Raw genomic sequence first — 7,481 nt, forward strand, 5'->3', positions numbered from 1 at the left:
TTCAAATGACTCAACAGACCCACAAGGGTAAGATTTCACCATGGCTTTTTGTGTTGTGCAAACCCACCCATGGAGTTAGATGAGCCTTTTCACTGGTCTTCCTGCCTTTGGAATATCCTCTCTAGGCAGGCTTCCTGGTAGACCTTCTCCCAACTTTGAACGCAACAGATTTATTAAAAGCGCTGTTAAATCCATGAAAAGCAAATAATGTAAGTGTGTATTTTTTTTTTTTTACTGTAGTTTATGTTTGGTCTTGCTCTGTTGATTTTATAAAGCACTGTTAGACTTATCATATAGTTGTAAGTTTATTGACGGCTATTTTATATGTTACTGGCTCGCCAGATATGTGTGCCAGGCACCTTCTTTGTACACATTTCAGTGCTAGGCAAAGACTTCTTAATTTTCAGAGTATTATAACTGTTGATTGATTTAATTTTTAATTCACATTTTAGGTTGGTATTTTGATCAATGAATTTTACAATTTTAATTGTTATTTGAATTTGAGTTGTTTTATGCCATTAGCACAGTTGGTGCTCCTCCTGATGTGGAATGGGTATTTCATTTATTGGAATGGAGGTTTTATTTATTGAATTTGTTAATGTTAGATTTTTATGTTTTGTTTGAATACTTTTAATTGCTGCAAATGGTCCAGAGAGACATGTGGCTTTTGTGATGGTCTATAAAGGTGTGAAATAATAAATAAATCAATCAATAAAGTTCTTTAAAGAACCATATAGAGCTGGCTAAGCAGTATATCAATACAAGTATATTTTATACATGTATTTCAAAATGTATATATGAAATATATGAAAAAGTATGGCTCTTGAATTGTATACATGCTCAGTGTCACTAACATTTTGGGGGCTTTTTATATACTGAATTATGAAAAAAGCTGATTACACTCTGTGAGGAAGGAACCCATATCTATGAAGGAAAGCTGGAAAGAATATTATTTAGACATAACAACCAGTGAACATCAAACTCTTAAGAAATGTTACAGAAGTACAGACATGCACTAATTGAATTAGTTGCTTCAATTTGCTTCTTGACAATAACACTATCCTAATAACATTACCCTAGAGAATATTTCTTGTGCCAAAGACTTGTTGAAATCTGAGGAACTTAATATTCAGTGTTAAATTTTTCCTGACTAAGGATAATACCTTGTCAGCATTTAGCCAACTGTTACGGCAACTTTAATATGGTTGTGGCGTGGATTTTTTCCCTGACTGGTTATAATGTAAAACAAAAGCTTTATTATATTTGAGAAAGTGTTTTCCTTCCAGAACCTTTTACAGAGGAACCAGAAGAGCTATTTAGCCTCAGTATCACATTCACAATAGGTCTTAAGATTACATGTGTGGAAGCATGTCAAGAATTACTACATAAATTGTGACATTGCAAGAAAGCCATTTTTTCCACCATAATTGGTGAATTTGCACTGAAGAAACTAGAAAAGCACTTGTTAAATGAAAAAGAAACATATATGACAAATTATATCATATCTTTTTGTGTTAAAAAGTATGAATTTCTTAAATTGTTATATTTAAAATATAACAAATTTTGCAACCCTGCTTGGCATTCCTTTACTCTGCCTGGGTCTCTCGCAGTCTCAAAGAGGACCTGTTCCTTCCCTATGTATAGTGAGAATAAATTAGCTGACCTTGATTCTTCCTGAGCCAGGGGAGTCCTGATGAAATTTACTACTTCCAACTCCAGACAGTCCAGTGAAGTTAAACAGGTTGTTTGGTGACTTGGCATCAATATCAAAACAGAAATCTTTCAGATCAATAAAGGCTGAGCCGTTAGACATTGTTTCAAGAAATTCAAAGCTGTTTAAAAGGGGGAAATAGCTATGAAGTCTGTTTCAGGCTTTTTAGCATTTTACAATTACAATTTTAGGACCTTTCCATATTTATAAAACTTCATATGTGTTATCTTCATAAGGTATTTCTTCACAGTGCATGGTTACATAGGAACAGGAGTGAGTCACTGATGAAGCACATTTAATCCCATTTGGTGACCAAGCAAGATATTTTGTTCTAGAGTAATCTGCTACAGAAATTGAGGAGACACCCAGGGGCAATGTTTACACGATAAAATGTGTCCACAATCCTATGAAAGACTCCCACATTATATCTCATTTCCAGTTCTTTGCTATAGTACCAAACATGGGAATCGTCTGAGTGGACACTGTTATTGCAGCTATGGTGCATGCAACAATGGAAAGCTCAGAAAGTTGTGTCCAAAAAGAGCCTTTCCAGATGATTCAAGTCACATGGATTTCCCCAAAGAACCATATCCCATCCCAGAAACTGCATAGGTGAATGGAGGGGAGAAAGTAGCCATTCTGCTAGGTTCAGAAATAATGGACACAAACAAGGAAGAGGTACAACTGCAAACTGCTTTGGAAGCAAATCAAAGAAAAGAAGCATGTGGTAAGTAAAGGGAGAGATATTAATGGTGGGAAATCACCTCTGTAGGATGTGTAGCTCTTTGGCTTGTGGCCAGGGCTGCTGCCTGAGGTAAAGGACAAGACAGTATTCCTTCCCTATTTCAAGTGGACTAATGGTCATATCCTACTTCAGCACTGGCAATGAGACATCCTGAGGCAACAAACTATTATTACATCATAATTATTATATTTATTTATATCCTGCCTGTTCCCAGTGATTTGAACTCAAGTCTAGTTTAGGGGGTGAGGACCGATTGTGTAATTTAATTTATGCAGTTTGGTCCTTTAACTCTACCAAAGTGGGGCAGCTAGGGACTCAGGAAGGAGTGAGGAAAGACTGCCACTGATGGTTCCCAATGACTGTTTCCTGAGGCAACTGCCTCACTGTGCCTCACCCTGCTTGTGGCCAAAATAATTTTACACATATAATAGGATAATTTTTGGCCATCAGTTGTTGAGGCCACTCTACCCTTTGTTGAAACTGCTGTGATGTCACAGAATATTTACAATAGTCTGTTGTGGTGGAGCCTTGCCATAAAATGTTGACAAGCAGTGCAACTTCTAAGGGGAAAGCAGAAAGTCAGTCTGGTTATGGGAACTCTAAAATTGGTCCCTGTGACAGGAGATGAGCAGCTGCCATTACAAAGGAAGCATATTCTGAGGCATAATGAAGGCTTGGAAACTGAATAGGATGGCAGTCCAAGGAGACAGAGGAGCTTCTTTTGTTAATATATTGCACTTTCAGAATTTTCATCTTTGCAAACCACTCAAAGAACTTAGGCTATGGGGCAGCATAGAAATATAATAAATGAACTTATGTTTTCTAAACTTTGAGGAATTTGTTAGAATAAAAAATATTAATACCTGAAACTATATGACTTGCATTCTGGTGGGTTGTCATTAATGTCTTCAATGGTTATAACAATTTCTGTTGTAGCACTTTGTGTACCACTTGGGCTATCAACAACACGAACTTCCAAAGTAATGTTGGGATGTTCCCTGAGTCGACCATTGTCACGATCTATCCTGCTAGTCACTATAATTGCACCAGTAACTAAGAAAAAAACAGTTGCATACACATATATTTTCTGTGATTGCCTTCAGAATTTAATCTTAATTCAGATCATACATATCTTTGTCTCTGAATATCAACTCCTTCTACACCATTAAAAATGTAATATACTGTTATATGCTTCCCATTTCCTTCAACTGAGATATCCCCCCTAGGATAACACTAAGTGAATATGGTTTCCTTAGATCACTGGAAACTTAAGGCATTAGTGTTTATAATAAATATTTATTAAATATTTATAATATTTAATCTATTTGTAAATATAAAAGCAGAGTGTAGACAGAGACAAACTGTATACAATTCCCAGTAGGCAGCAGATCCATTGTCCCATATCATACCTACAGAGAGAGAAACGTGAACCACAAAATGCCTTTGGGCTACAAGAACCCTGTATCTGAGCCCAATCCTTTATTCCTGTCCATGTCTCAACCAGCTTCTATTTTAGCACAGATTGACATATCCCCCGCGCCCACACACACACCTGCTGGGGTGTGTGTGTGTGTGTGTGAGAGAGAGAGAACTTTCCTCCATGCTGAACTTTCCAGAGAGGTTTCCCAAACCATCTTGAGAGGAACCACCTTCTAACAATTAGCTCCTATTAAGAAAGGTTCCTTAAACATCCAATAAAATGTTATTTGCTTAAATAAAAGATGGCTGTCATGCCAGGTCAGGATTCATACACATGGACACTGCATTCTCCATCTAAAACTTCATCAGCATGAGGGCTCTCCAGACTGGGCTCTCTGAAGCTGCTGCCTAGCCTAGCGACTCAAGGGCTGCTGTTCTCCCACTAAAGGCAGAGCACCCACCTGCCTTCCTGCTCACCCCAAGGGCCTTCTTTCTCTGAGGATCCATGTCAGCTGTAAAAAGTGGCTGGCTCAAATGCTTTGTTCTAAAGCATCCTTTAGAGGCAGGTATTATGGCAGGCAAGTCCCTGGAGATTGCCTGCACTGTGGTTGATCTCCAGGGACACTCCCCACTACAGGAAGGACTCCCCCTATGTTTTGTGGAAACAAGCCAGCTTTGGAGCCCTTAAGATAAAGTTGGCTTGTTTCAAGAAAGCTTAGTTAAGATTAGCCACAGTTTGGATGTGATGACAAATTCTGGTCAAAAATTAACGTGAAAGTTTCCAAACTCTTTCCCACAGCCATGATGAAGGAGAGGAGGTCTACTACAACTCACTCAAATGAGACCAAACTGTAGCTAAGGCAGAGCAAACAAACAAAATTATTAGCTCATGGTACTCAAGGGATCTTGCAGACCAAATAATCCAACCCATGGCTTGATGCCTGAAATGCACAGCTAGAGCATCCTCTAACACAGGAATCCAGAATCAACCTGAAGACCTCCTATGAAGGAGAGTCCACTATCACCTCTGCACGAAACTGGTTCCATTGTGAAACTGTTCTCACTGTTATTTCTCCTAGCATGCAACCAAAATCTACCTTCCCATAATTTAGGCTCTTTAAATCTAATCCTGCCCTCTCAGTCACCTTCTGTCTATGTTAAACAAGCAAAGTTCCTTTGGCAATTCCTCATATTCTTTTCCATACGCTGCAGTGTGTCTTACCATTCAAAATGCTTCTGTAGCATGAACTCCTTACCTGGATTTATGGCAAAATTAGGAATCCCTGCAGGATTACTGATGCTGAAGCGAAGGCTATTATTAAAGTCTTCACCATCTGGATCCATAGCCATTAGATTAGTAACAACATAACCTGGTGCACTTTCCTCTCGAATCTTGAACACATTTTCCTTCCTATAGTAGAAAACAAAGCCACAACTTCGTATGCTTGAACAGCTTCTTTAACTGGGAGACTGTACATTTTGAGAGGCACCAGCGTTCTCTTCAGCCCAACATCCTATAATATCAAAAGCTTCCATTGACTTCAGAATTTCTGCTAAACTTTAGAAAAAGTACTGAACATCCTAAACAACTCACCTACACCACTAGGAGACTGTCTCATATGAGATGTCTTTTTGGCTAGTCCAGAGCTGTGCATGTTCTTGTCATGTATGCTGCTTCTACAACAATCATTGCCAATATAGCATTTAAACATGAATAAGGAACTGAGTGTTTTGCATCTTCCATAGGGCTTCTGTTATCCAAGCTGACACACCCACACCACAGGAAGTGTGTTCTCTCCAGTATATCCTCCCACTGAATCCAGACCACACTGGATGGACTAGTTATCTACAATGGGCTGTCATGTCATTTGACCCAAGTCAAAAACTTTGCATGGAGTCTTACTATAGCCCTCCCCTTAAAATAGTGTGGGGTAGCAGAGGTAGCCATCCACTTCCCCCACTGGGACTTTCCTCATAAAAATTGGAGCTCTAAAAAAAAAAAAAAATCAACCAACCAATGTTTGTATTACTCATGGCTTGACTCTCATTCAATAATTTGAAATCACTTGCCAAATCTTGGGTCAAAGGTCTGTAAACCAATTAATGTTGACATCTTCCAAAATTCATGGTTATACTCCAAAATGTGCTCAGTTATACACTTTAGATCAGGGGTGGCCAAACCAAGACTCGTGAGCTGCACACAGCTCTTCAAGTCTATTTGGAGGCTTGCAGAGGGGCCAGAAAAGCCTGACACAACTTCTAATCTGAGCAGCCAAGCCGGCATGTGAAAAGAGGGGCCGAGAAATCCCGACACAACTTCTTTTCTGAGCAGCAGAACAGATGGGAACAAAAGCAGGGGATGAGGCGCGAGTCTCCTGCTGTGATAACCAATTGTGGTGCTTCAATCACGTGACCTCAACTCTGAGCCTCAGCCAATCAAGGCTCGACTAGCAACTGAGCCGGTGAGCGCAAAAGCCCTCCAGGGAAAGACGTGCGACTCTCCTGCTGTGATAACCAATCACAGCCACGCTTCAATCATCTCACTTCTACTCGGAGCCTCAAACCACGGCCCAGGCAGCACGCGCAAGAGTCCTGCGGAGAACGAGTCAAGCCTCTTCGGTTACCATTACCATTACAAAGCACTTCAATTCGTTCAGAAGTGCCTGCGAAGTCTTGTGAAGGAGGATGGCATCATCAAAGTGTAAGAAGTGGAAGTCTGACATTTACCATATGTGGCTCTTTCATTAAGCAAGTCTAGCCACCCTTGCTTTAGAAAGAAGTGTTTTGACGCAACTAGAATTGCTTACTTACATGGTAAAGTAAGGTGGTTCATCATTGGTGTTTATGATGCTGACTATCACAGTCCTACTAGTATTCAGACCACTGTGGTCTCTTGCAACAACGTTTAATATATAGCTGTAAAACCAAGACACAACTTAATTATTATTTTGAAGTTTATACGTAATACCCCACTGACAACAAATAATTTAAAGTATCAGCTCTGTGCTTCCTGATATATGGAACTCACCATAAATAGGCACTTACTTATGTGGATCTTTCTCATAATCAAATGCCTTCTCAGAAGAAATGGTTCCAGTTTCAGAAATATGGAACACTGAAGCAGGAGTCAATGAAAACTGGAACAAATGATAAAACTTGGATTATGATGAAAGTGTTTGTTAGTACAGTGTGTTTAAGGACAACACAAGTGGTTAATGCAGTTTGTGTTTCAGCACTAGTTATAGCCCCAGGAGTAACTAGTGATGGGCAATCTCATCCCAAGGCCCAGTTCAGCCACCTGGTGCTTCATAGGTAGTCCACATCCCTTCACACAAACCACCAACTATTTTGTGGGGTTTTTGCTTTTGTGCAGTTTTTTTCTCATGTTAAAAGTTTGAAGGACTTCAGTATTGGAAATAATGGAAAATATGATACCAGAATGATATCATAGTTATCTTTTTTTTTCCCTACACAGGGCCATTAATTGGCAATTAATTCACTAAATTTATTTCCAGTTTTGTTACAGATTTGAGATTCAACTGCTACATAAAGAGCATTTTCTTTCCTGCTTGAATTCACAGCTGTACACAAGCTTTAGTGCTTGTC

Source organism: Varanus komodoensis, unplaced genomic scaffold, assembly GCF_004798865.1.
Source record: "Varanus komodoensis strain SLA01 unplaced genomic scaffold, ASM479886v1 scaffold13_3, whole genome shotgun sequence".
NCBI lineage: Eukaryota > Metazoa > Chordata > Lepidosauria > Squamata > Varanidae > Varanus > Varanus komodoensis.